This window comes from Vombatus ursinus, unplaced genomic scaffold (assembly GCF_900497805.2).
Source record: "Vombatus ursinus unplaced genomic scaffold, bare-nosed wombat genome assembly UNPS02014779.1, whole genome shotgun sequence".
Classification (NCBI taxonomy): Eukaryota; Metazoa; Chordata; class Mammalia; order Diprotodontia; family Vombatidae; genus Vombatus; species Vombatus ursinus.
Genome location: NW_020954557.1, coordinates 17,181,992 through 17,194,649, shown reverse-complemented (window position 1 = coordinate 17,194,649; position 12,658 = coordinate 17,181,992).

The following is a 12,658-nucleotide window of genomic DNA, read 5'->3' as shown; positions in this document are numbered from 1 at the left end:
TACAACTCTTAAAAGAACTAATACTTTTAATGTCAAATAAATAAAGCATTACAGCTTCCAGTGAGGAAATGACCCTAATTGCCATTTGTAGAGTGGATAAGAGATAATTACTAGACATCATCCATTACTGTGACCAAATAGTTTTTGGCAGTGAATCTCATGATCCCACAGGCTATTTGCAAATATACCAATGTACTAGAGATTACACGTTGTTTATGTTGTGCTTTTAGCACATAAAAATGGTTCACAATTTTTAATTACAAAGATCATTAGTGATTAGAATTACTATGAAAATCCACATTTTCCAAGATAATTGTGTTTTGCAAACAAACATACAAGTTGTATGGTCAGGAAAAATAATTTTAAATAACTTCACTGTTATTTTTGTTATAAAAAGTTCAATTTGTTCTTTGTAAAGCAATCAATATAAACATTCTACCTTTTTTATTTTTACATTTGTAGCCAAAGATGTAAGCTAGGAATCTTTATTCTTTACTTAAACAGCTAATTACTGCTTTTGGAATCATGACATTTCTATATTAAAATGACTTATCCCACATTATCATATTCAAACTCCACGTTTGAGTGACACTTAAAAGTCTGTTAAATTTATGATAGATGCATTCTGTGATTGGGTAAAGCAGTTCAAGAGACAGTTCAAGTATGAGAGTATCCTTCTTGCAGAGGAAACAACTGAGAAATACTAACCTAGGACAACTGACCCACGTGAAACAGGAAAGTATAAGAACACTCTATGATGATTGTCAATCTCAGCCTGTGTGTAACAATAAATAAATCCTAGGAAGCTGTTGAGATAAATAAAGGTTAGGTCAATTGTCCGGGGCTACACATTTAGTTAAGTGAGTTAAGTGCATCAGAAACATGACTTAAACCCTGATCTCCCTGACTTCAAACTTAGTGCTATGTCCACTATACCACATTTAAATATGATGATTGATGATTGAACCACAGTATTGTAAATGCCTCCACCTATGTTCAGCTGTGAAGACAAAGCTATATAATAAAATTTGTGTATGATATGTGATTATATGGGATTTTAATATTTGGCAAAAAAAGGTAACAGATACTATTTTATCTGTATTGATTCTTAAGATATTTATATACATATGTTAATATATAGATCTATAGATTTAGACATTTATCATATTTGATTATTTCTCCTTTTTTTCCAATTGCCAACAACAATAAGAAAAATATAACCTGTATTAATGTATTATTTGCCACTTCTTAGGTACTATGGATGCTTTGTCATCCTTATAACCACTATCATGGCCTCCATGTCCAATCTCTGGCCAATGAACTATGTTAGTTGAAAATGAACTAATACATCACAATGAAATATGTTAGTTTATTCAATACATTGTCCAATACAGGGTGGCATGGTTAATTCATAATGTAATAAATAGGCCAGAAGGTAGGTGCCCATAAAGACAGAGCAGAAATATGTTTCATTTGGTTCAAGAGAGAATCAAGAGAAATTTGATTTTTGAGATACTGGAACAACTAATTAGAAATTTTCAGTAGGTGACTGGAGAGAAACAAGAAGGAAAATAGGATAACAGGTAGAGTGAGCAATATGTTTTATCTGAAGATTTTTGTAAGACATAGTACATATTTGAAGGGAGAGGAGAAAGAAATAATGGAGAGGACAATATTGAAGACAATAAAAAATGAGGGACCTGTGGAAGTAAAGTCCATCAGGAACGGTGTCAGGGACTGAATCAATGGCACAATTGGATGGTTAAGCATTATAGAATGGGAGAAACAACATTCTTTCCCCCAAAAGTAGAAAGAAACAAATTTACTGACAAAAATACATTAAGTGGGAAGGAAAAACAATCACAGATCATAGGATCACAGCTTTAAGCTAGAAAGGGCCTGAAGACTTTTTGTGTGAAAATCTTACTTTTGCAAATAAGGAAACAAACTTAGAGAGGTTAAGTTTCTTGCCACTGGACACATAGCTGGGAAGTGGAAGAGTCAGAATTTGAACCCAGGTCTTCTGATTTACTTTATGTATGAGATGACCTCAAAAGAGCAAGCAAAAGCATTCATTAATGGAGGAGAGATCACAAAAGTTGAGGGCTTAGGGAGACCCTCTCCCCAAGGTCTGGAAAAAGTCTGTCAAATGTTCATCTAGAAATCAATAAGAAATAAATGATATTTTCCTTAAGTGTCAAGGAAATGTCTTAATCAGCATAAAATTAATTTTAAGTATACTAGGTCTGCACAATTCTGTGGAACAAGAACAGAAATATCAAAAACAGTTTATTCATAAATGGCTCTAACATCTAAAATGAGTCATTTCGTTTGTCAAATTATAAGCTGTCTCCAAAAGTCTCAGTGAAGTTTTAAACCTGTGTAATCATTTTCATTTGGTCTTTGTCATTTTTGCCCCATGATAATTATTTTCTCAAAGAAAATGCTCATCATATATTGGCAAATTCTTCAAACATTTGGCCTCATTCTTTATTCCTTGGCCATATATTTTAAATATAATTTTCAATATACCAACCTAGCCCTACCTTTGCACTGAAGTCACTGAATATAAAAATTATGTTATGATTTAGGCTGATATATCTTATTATTTCACTTATCAAATTCATAATATTGCTCAACCTCTTGATGCTCTGCAATAGATTTTGCTCCACAATTGGTTATTATTTCCAATGTGATCTTTTGACAAATTCCTGGAATACTTCAACCCAAGGCAGTTAAATGTCCACTGAATGATGTTTCTGTTTATCTTTTGTTAGGTATTCTTGACAAAGGTGATTCTGCCAACTTCTTTAACTTAACTCTTCAAAACAAACCAGTGAAACATTTTCATTTAAAAAAGTTTATTTTCAGTCCCTAGTTCTTTACCTTCCCAGGTTTTTCTGAATCCAGCTCCTTCATCATTTTTTAAAATGAATTAATTTTTAGTTTTCAACATTCACTTCTACAAGATTTTGAGTCCCAAATTTTCTCCCTATCTCTCCCCTCTCCAACCCAAGATGGCATGCATTCTGAATACCCCTTCCCCCAATCTGCCCTCCCTTCTATCACCCTCCCCATTCTCTCATTGCCTTTCCCTTCTATTTTCCTGTCAGACAGAATAGATTTCTATACTCCATTGCCAGTGTATCTCATTTTCCAGTTGCACGTCAAAACAATTTTTAACATTCATTTTTAAAACTTAGAGTTCCAAATTCTCTCCCTTCCTCCCTCCCCATACTCACTGAGAATTCAATATAGGTCATACATGTGTAGTCATGCAAAACACTTTCATAATAGTCACTTTGTGAAAGACTAACTCTATTTCCCTCCATCTTATCCCGCCCCTCATTTATTCTATTCTCTCCTTTGACCTTGTCCTTTGTCAAAAGTGTCTGCTTCTGATTACCCCTCTCCCAATTTGTCCTCCTTTCTATCACCCCCTATTATCCCCTTCCTTCCATTTTCCTGTAGGGTAAGACAGATTTCCATATCTAATTAAGTGCATATGTTATTCCCTTCTTAAGCCAAATCTGATGAGAATAAGATTTGCTCATTCCCTCTCACCTCCCCCCCTCCCCTCCACTGTAAAAGCTTTTTCTTTCCTCTTGTATGTGAGATAATTTACCCCATTTTACCTCTCCCTTTCTCCTTCTCCCAGTATAATCCTCTTTCCCCCCTTAATTTTATTTTTTAGATATTATCCCTCCATATTCAATTCCTCCAACTACCCTAATACTGACAAAGGACTCATGCATTACAAATATCATCTTTCCCTGCAGGAATGTAAACAGTTCAACCTTAATAAGTCTCTTATGATTTCTCTTTTCTGTTTACCTCTTCCATGTTTCACTTGAGTCTTGTCTTTGAAAGTAAAATTTTCTATTCAGCTCTGGTCTTTTCATCGAGAATGCTTGAAAGTCCTCTATTTCATTGAATACCACTTTTCCCCTGAAGGATTATACTCAGTTTTGCTGGCTAGGTGATTCTTGGTTTTAGTCCTAGCTCCTTTGACTTTCAGAATATCATATTCCAAGACCTCAGATCCCTTAATGTAAAAGCTGCTAAATCTTGTGTTATCCTGATTGTGTTTCCACAATACTTGAATAATTTCTTTCTGACTGCTTGCAATATTTTCTCCTTGATGTGGGAACTCTGGAATTTGGCTATCAATCATCATTTCTTACCGTGTAATAGCATTCCATAACAATCATATACAACAATTGGCTCAGCCATTCCCCATTTGATGGGCATCCCCTCACTTTCCAATTCTATGCCACCACAGAAAGAGATGCTATAAATAGTTTTGTGCATATGAGTCCTTTTCCTTTTTCCTTGACTTCTTGTGGTATGGACCTAGCACTGGTATTGCTGTGTCAAAAGTTACACATAGTTTTATAGCTCTTGGACATTGTTACAAAGTGTTCTCCAGAATGGTTAGACTAGTTCACAACTCCACCAACAATGTATTAGTGTCTTTATTTTGCCACATCTCCTGCAGCATTTGTCATTAATTTTTTTTGCTCATTTGTTTTAATATGTGCCTAATCTATTCCACTAATCACTCTATTTCTTATCCATTACCAAATTATTTTGATGATTATTGCTTTGTAGTATAGTTTGAGATGATTCCCTTGATATTCTTGACCTTCCAGATGAATTTTTTTGAGCTCTGTAAAGTAATTCTTTGATAGTTTGATTGGCATGTCACTGAAGGTAATATGGTCATTTTACTACATTACTTTGTCCTGCCCATGAGCTGTTAATATTTCTCCATTTGTTTAGACCTCTCTTTATTTGAGTGGAGTATATTGTAACTGTGCATTGGCAAATAGATTCCCATGTATTTTAATACTGTTAACATTCAATTTAAATGAAATTTCTCTTTCTATTTCTTCCTTTTGTGTTTTGTTGATGATATATCAAAATGCTAGTGACTTGTGTGCTGATTTGTAGTGATTTTATGTGCTACAACTTTGCTATAGTTGATAGTTGTTTCACTAGTTTTTTAGTTGATTCTCTAGGGTTCTTTAAGTATACCATCATATCATCTGCAAAATGTGATACTTTAGTTTTCTCATTGCCTATACATATTCCTTCAATTTATTTTTCTTTTCTTATTGCTATAGCTAGCATTCAAGTAAAATGTTGATAATAATGATGGCTTCCCATTATCTCCAAGGGAGGTTTTGTCACTACCTCCTTTCTCTGCACTTTCTCTATGACCCTTATAGAAGTAGGGCCCCTGCTCCACTGTGACTGTGACCCAGAAGTGGGTGAAGGAGCTGCCAAATGGCACTCAACTTTACTCTCACTGCTAGTATAGGAGTGCCTTGAAATATCTTTCTGACCAGGTATTTAGTTCCCTTACTATCCATTCATATTGTTGCTGGCTTAATACCCACAGCTGTGTGCTCCTGCTCTGGGCTTCTGAGTGCAGCCCCCACTCCAGTATCTACATACCTCTCTTTCTGTCTTCATAAACTGCACTGGGGTGGGAAAAAACGACTCATTTTGACTTTTTCTTAGCTTTCCCACTCAGAATTATGTTTGGTGTTTTCTGTGGTTGTTTTACAGTAGAAGTTTTAGAGGCAGTGTGTAAGTTCTGACCTTTCACTCCATCATCCTGACTCCACCCTCTGAAACATTTTCCCATTTTGTTCCTAATCCCTCCTGTGTGTCTATTGTTATTTTTTATATTAAAAATATAAAGTACAAGTCTGACCATAACAGTCCCCTACTCAGTGATCTCCAGTGGCTTCCTATTACCTACAAAATCAAATCTAATAATGAAAGGAGAAGAAGAATCTTTGACACCAAGGGCTAATTTTTTTTCTCCTTTTGTTCCCTCATTTTCCATTACCAAATAATAGCTTGTTGGTCATGAGCTTCTGTGTATTTACCTAGCCTGCTTTTGTTTGTAGGACTCAGTGTTTTGATGGGACTCTATTTCAACCCCTTCCAACATGGATGACCTTTGGCATTTTCTATTTTTATGCATAGCTTTTCAACTGAGTGTTGTCCCTATGGCAGGAGATCTCAGGGTAGGACTTTGTCCAACTTCCATTTTAGTACTATTGTATTAAACAGGTTAATTTTTTAAAGTTGTCCTTACCATTCCAAAAGATAATCTAATAAGACAGCATCCATTTATTCATTTAGAATATCTTTCCATGAACTGTTGTTTACTGGGTAATCTGAGAACACTTTAAGCCTCCCATCACTTTTAATTCAATTATTTTAAATGGCTTTTACATGTTTCCATAAGTATCCCTTTGCAATTTACCATTAATGGGCACTCAAAGTTACCTGCAACAAAATGCTTTCAACAGGAGGCCTTTTTTCTAGACAAAGGACCAGCTGTCTCTTGCTGCAGTGTCCAAAACACACTGAGGCCACTGACTTCAACATGGTGTTGATTGCCCAAGACTTAAAAAGGTTATTGTGCAGTTCCAAGAGATGATCTGAAAGCTTGCAGGCAATTATCTCAATGATAGTGATCAGTGCAGCCATAAATAAGATGTGTGTATACATCTGCTGATTACAAATGACCCACATAAAAGTGATTAAAATTCAGTTTCAGCTTAAGAAGATATTTTATATTAGACCATTATTTTCTTTTGCCTTGATATACTTATTTTAAGAGATCATAGGGAAAATTAAGAGAGATCCCTTAGTTTCATAAAACTAGTGTTGGGGGGCAGATGGAGTAAGAAGTATTAGGTAAGGAATTCTAAGGAAAAAATTTTTTCCCCACTTGTTTGTAAAAGTTTGGTTGCACAGATAACTTTTTTTGTGGAATTGGTGATGTCAATCCTTCAATGGACTTTCAGTTCTAATTAATTAGCCTTTATGGAATTTGGCCCTGGTTGTTTTTTAAGATGAATAATGACCTTATATTGTCACCTCAGAAAGTTCAAACTTTTAACATCTCATCAAGTACTCCAACATTCTGTTTAGTATGAAGATAAGTTTCATTATCTTTCTGCTTAATCTCTAAATCCTTAAGAAGCTTAGGTTAACTTCCCCTTCTAGCCAACATTAAATGCAATATTTCACTTCCCTTACTGTAACTCTTTTGAATGACATTGTAAATCACATATACATGCTCACAATATTGCCATCATTAATAGGAATATTACTCATTGACATCTATGAACTTGAAATTCAATAAACCACCAGAATATTATTAGGGCAGCCATGCAAATCATTGTGTACTCAAGGTCTGAAAGAATCAGTCTGAGGTTTAAGAAAAGTAAGCACTGGTGTTGAAAATAGTGGATATAATCTCATTTATGAAAGAAAATTGCAGAAGCAGTAAATCTACATAAATGAATTCAACAGATTACTGAAGTGTATCCCTTAAAATATGAAAATATTATTACCACAATCATTTTGAGGAAAATTTTCTCAAATATGTTTATATATATATATGTTTATATATATGTATATATGTTTATATATATATATATCTCACTACCTTTTTTTTAAAGATACAGTATGCATAATTTAACTTTATTTTCTTTATGCATTAGTATAATTGGTCCTATGCCAACTTAAAAGGTCTTTATTGGAGTGTCCTAGGGATCTGTACATTTTTCTCTGTTTTTTTAATACAATTATCAATGACTTGGATAGAATTGTGGATGGTGTACATTTTTCAATGACAAAGTTTGGCAGGACATTTTATATACAAGAAGACAGGATGTGAAAATATTTCCACAGGCTAAGGATTTGAGCCAAATCTAAAAATATGAAATACAATAGAGGTAAATATCAAGTTTTACACATGGATCAAGAAATTCAACTTTCAGATATATAAAGTATTTCCTTTATTAGTTGATACTGCAGAAATCCTGTAAGTTAATTTCAATAGCATTATCTTTTTTTTTTAAGACATGGTCAAGCCATAAGTCCTGAATATCCTTCTAATTATTTAAATTATTGTTTAATTTCCTAATGATTTCATTATAACTTTATCTACTGAATATACTTTTGTAAATTGATTTCTAAGCATTTTATGCATTTTGTAGTTACTTTGAAATTGACTTCCCTTTTGATCATTCCTTCCTGAATTTAATTATTACTATAGAGAAATACCATTGATTTGTGTAGTTTTATTCTTCATCCTGCTACTTTACAAAAGCTACTGTCTAAATTATTTTCTTTGTTCATGCCCTAGATTTCATAAGTAAACTGTCAGGTTACCAAAAAATAAGGACAATTTTGCCTATCTTTGCTTATCTTGTGCAGAACATAAGGAAGTAGGTTAAGTAAAGCTGTAGGAGCAGAATTGCATTGATGTATTTTGTTAGATTGAATTACAGAATTGGAGAAAGCATAAATGGGGTAGGAGACATGAGAAATAGTGGGGAATGGGTGATTAACCTTTACCAAGTTGATGGGTGTATACCGAAGGGATAATGATTCCTCTAAGAAGTGGAGCTACAGGAGAATGACAGGTAGCAGAAGGAAAGGATTGAGTATGAGCAACCCAAAGGGTTAGAGTCTCGATTCAGTGTAGGGAATGAGTTACAATGAAAAGTCTTCTCATGAGGAAAAGGATGAGTGTCCAGAGTGAGAGATTGGGATTTGATAGTGGGCTTATTTTAGGGATAGTTAGTGTTTGGGAAACCACCTTCATTGAGATTATGTTGTGCTCTCATGTACAACCTCCTGACCCACCAGAAGGGATGCATAATCTCTTATTAGTAAATAGCACCCTTAAAATGGAGAATGGGCATAGATTCAGAGATGAGATGGTATCACAACTGGAAAGGAAAAAAAAATTACGGCAGGGGTTTGGGGAGGGTAGAATTTGACCACACACCTGGGCACATTGAGTAATTTCTACCATTCAGGACTGTTTCTATTTGTGATTCCTCCTCTCAGGAACTCATACTTCTAAAAATGAAGTTTTTATAGAAAAAAAGTTATGATATTCAAGATTTATAAAATCAGTAGCAGAAATTGTTTATAAGAAGCATTAACTACAGGAGAAACAGAAAATTTAAAAATAATAAATAAAGGTATAGCCTATGAATCAGGAAATAAAATTTCAGAATAGAATTGAAAAGAAGTAAAGAAAAGAACTATAGGAACAGCTTCTTGGAAAACAGTTCTGAAAAAAGAAAACAAAAAATGAGAGAAGAGAGAAGATTTTGAGTAAGTCACTTAACATAAAGGGAAGAGAACTGACAAAAGAGGGAAACAACCAAATAAAAACAAGGACAAAGAAACAAGAATTTAAGTAAAATATCCAAACTAGGGAAAAGATAAGGAAAGAGGAATGGAAGGATAGAAGAGAAGATTCTGTAGAAATGGAATTATGTCAAAGTAGTTTAAGTAAAGTAAATGTCAGATACAAAGTATTAATTTAAAAGGGGAAGGGAATTTAAAACAATCTTAAAATATTAAGAAAAATATATGAAGGAATTAAATTCTTGTGCCTTTAAATGTGAACAGGACTGTACTTTCTACCAAGATGGCTGTCTGAATAAGTCAGAAAACTCAGCTCTTGCCACACCTACTTTAGGCCAAACCTAAAGTTATCATCAGATTGAATAATAAGCAATAAATCAAATGAAAAAAACCTATAATGTCTTATATCTCAGGACTTTAAAAGAGTTCAGGCCCAATCTGTACTCCTTTCCAACTCTCCCAACCCAAATCCAGCATCAGTATTGAATAGCCTCCCAGCATGATCAGAGACCATACTCACTTGTAGCCTGCAAAGCTGTGTGTCTAGGGGAAGAATGAACAGTGATATCCCCTAAAAAAGCCCTAAGATGAGAAAACATGAGTTAGAGACCTTGGAAGCCCTGGAAAGCATCTGGAAGAGATTGAGGGTTCCAGACTGGTTCCAAATGGACCTAATAGTCCCTAATATTCTGTCATGAGATTCCAAAAAGGGCCCTAAAGATCCAGAACTCTGAATCTCAAAGATCCATATAGAAGTCAGCAGAGGAACTGAGCTGACCCAAGGTGAAGCAAAGGAGGGCTCTATCGAAGAGCTCAGCAAGGGTGGAGCCAAGCAATAGCACAAAGGCCTATTTCAGTAATTAAAACTTGGTGGGCCTGTGTAGGCTGCTCTCCAGACTTCCCCTCATGCTCCAACTCTTCATCCAGAAATCTCATTTCAGCCCTGGAATTAAGACATTGTAAGTATCCTCTGTCCTTACAGCCTTTCTGTCTTTTGGGATGGCTTCTCCTAAAATCTCTATGTAAAGAGGCTCTCCAGTCCATGCCTTATTCCTTTCCAGGTTGCACATGTCTTCCTCTATCATCCTTTTGCATCTGGTACATTTTCCTCTGAACTTTTCTCCTGTCTTTTCAGTTTCCTTATATGTGTAATTTTTCCCCAATAGAATGTAAGCTTCTTGAGGGCAGATGCTGTCTTTATTTCTATTTGTATTTGTATTTTTAATGCTTAGCACCCTGCTTGGCACATAGTAAGTGTTTAATAAATGTTTGCTGACTGAGAGATAAGTAAATCAATGGGAAAAATTGATATCAACAATTGTTTTAAACCTAACTCTTTAACAACTTAAGCAGAGAATGAAAGGGGAAAATTATTGTTATTATTTAAATGAGGACTAGATCTTGAAGGGCTAGATTTAAAAAAAAAAGTTCTCACTGAAAGGATTTAAAGGAGCCATCACTGACATATATACCATCTCCACATTAAAAAAAAAAATCATAAATCCCTTTACCAAACCACAATCTATTGGCTCTTTACCTCTCCCTTTGCCTTCCCCTAAAGATCCCTACCTACTCTTTATCCTCACCATGACCTCCAACCCCTTCACCCTTCAATTTTCTCACAGGCCATCTCATCTGCTCTAGCCACTCTCTCGTCTTCTCCCCATCTTGACTCCTTGGTGAAACACTTCAACTCTACACTGTCCTCCTGCCTTGAATCCCTTACTCCCAGTCATATCACTGTTTACCCAGACAAACCTCAGCCTTGTATCAGTCCTACTATTTATCACCTTCAAGCCTATGCATGTACTGCTGAATGAAGGTGGAAAAAAATCATATAACCATTCTAAATGGGTCCACTATGAATTCATGTGACATACATAACCTCACAGGGGCCCTTGGTGCTTCTAGGTAATACTACTATACCTCCCTTATCAACTCACTATCCCACTCTCCACAGGGGCTCTTCCAAAACTTTTCATCTCTCCTCAACTCTCCCATGGCTTCCCCGCCTACACACCCTCTCAGCTGAGAATGTTGACTCATATTTTACAAAAAAAAATTGAGGCCATTCATCATGAACTCCGTCTTCTCTCCTCTTTCTGATCTCCTGTCACTCAGGTGCCTGCTGCCACTTTCTCTTCCTTCACCTCTGTTTCATATGATGATGTTGCCTCACTTTACTCCTTACCTAACCCTAATTCCTCTGCTTGTTCAAGTGATCCTATTCTATTTGGTCTCCTCTAACAGATTGCCCCTTTTGTTGTCCCCACTCTCTAACTTATTTTCAATATCTTCCTTTTTACTGGTTCGTTTCCTATTGCCTAGAAACATGCCCATCTCTACCCTCTCCTGAAACAATAGCAATAACAACAAAACCTTCAATTTGTATTTCTATGTCACTATCATCCTCTTTGTCTTCTGTTCTTTGTAACTAAACTTATTGAAAAGGCCATCTACTGTAGGTGTCTTCACTCTCCTCTAGCTATCTTCTAAACCACTTACAATGTGACTTCTGACCTTATTATTCTAATGAAATTTCCCTCTGAAAGGTTACTAATGATCTTTGTTGCCAAATCCAATGGCCTCTTCTCAATCCTCATTCTCCTTAGCCTTTCTGAAGCTTTTGATACTGTTGAGCACTCTCTGTTCCTTGATACTCTCTTCTCTCTAGGTTTTCAGGACACCAATGTCTTCTGGATTTCCTCTTTCCTATCTGAGCCCTCATTTTTTCCCTCCATTACCGGATCCTCATCCAGATCATGCCCTTTAATTGTAGGTGTTCCTCATTGTTCTATCTTGGGACTTCTTCTCTATTCCCTCTGTATTACTTGGTGATCTTATCATGTTCCTGGATTTAATTACCAACTACCTTTCCTGTCTTGATCTCTCTCCTAACTTCAAATTTTGCATCTCCAAATGCCTTCCAGACTTCTCAAACTGGATGTCTAATAAACACCTTTAACTCAATACATGCAAAACAGAACTCATTCTCTTTTTCTCTAAACCCTCCCTCCCTTCATTATTTTCTATAGAGAGCAACACCACCCTCCCAGTCCCATCCCATATGCCTCATTATCTCTCATCCCCACACCACCCCCCATATCCAATCTCTTGCAAGGCCTATCAATTTTATCTTCATAACATCTCCTGATGATATAAGTGGATTACATATTCGACTTCTGTCCCTTGACACTGCCACCGCTCTAGTGCAGGCTATCATCACCTCATGCTTTGATTACTGCAATAGCCTGCTGGTGAATCTGCCTGCTTCAAGTTTCTCCCTACCTGAATCCATTCTTCATACAGCCACTGAAGTGATTTTCCTAAAATTCAAGTCTGTTCATTTCACCCCCCACCTCCCACACACTATAATCTTCAGGAGTTTCCTATTGCCTCCAGGAGCAAATAAAAAATGCTATTTGGAGTTCAAAGCTCTTCATAATCTAGCCCCCTCCTG